The sequence below is a fragment of the Limulus polyphemus genome, unplaced genomic scaffold (genome assembly GCF_000517525.1).
Source record: "Limulus polyphemus unplaced genomic scaffold, Limulus_polyphemus-2.1.2 Scaffold2922, whole genome shotgun sequence".
Lineage (NCBI taxonomy): Eukaryota > Metazoa > Arthropoda > Merostomata > Xiphosura > Limulidae > Limulus > Limulus polyphemus.
The window spans coordinates 160,874-161,761 of NW_013668532.1; positions in this window are offsets into that span (position 1 = coordinate 160,874).

The following is an 888-nucleotide window of genomic DNA, read 5'->3' on the forward strand; positions in this document are numbered from 1 at the left end:
TTGATGTAGCAGCGATCATGATAAGACTGCACTACGAACTAAATGTTAAAGATTCCTTTTCTTTTTCACCAGAGGTGAAACTGAAAAGAAAATCTATGACGTAGAGGCCTAATGCATTCTTTGATTGGCTGTAACCTCTGCTGTATACTGCAGTTTTGCCTATTCAAGACTCCTCAGCACAGTTTGGGCCAGTAAACCGAAGACATACCACTAGGCCTATTACAATGGTGAAGTAAAACGGACTCAAAACACCATAAATACTTATCATGATCGCTGCATACATCAATCTTAGTTCATAGTACAATCTTATCATGATCGCTGCAGACATCAATCTTAGTTCATAGTACAATCGTATCATGATCACAGCATACATCAATGTTAGTTCAGAGTACAATCTTATCATGATCGCTGCATACATCAATATTAGTTCAGAGTACAATCTTATCATGATCGCTGCTACATCAATCTTAGTTCGTAGTGCAGTCTTATCATGATCGCTGCATACATCAATCTTAGTTCATAGTACAATCTTATCACAATCGCTGCATACATCAATATTAGTTCAGAGTACAATCTTATCATGATCGCTGCATACATCAATCTTAGTTCGTAGTGCAGTCCTATCATGATCGCTGCTACATCAATCTTAGTTCATAGTACAATCTTATCATGATCTCTGCATACATAAATCTTAGTTCGTAGTGCAGTCTTATCATGATCGCTGCTACATCAATCTTAGTTCGTAGTGCAGTCTTATCATGATCGCTGCTACATCAATCTTAGTTCAGAGTACAATCTTATCATGATCGCTGCTACATCAATCACATATACGATCAGAATGAATATATGATACAAGTAAAAATGTGGTAGTTATCGCTGATGAATCAT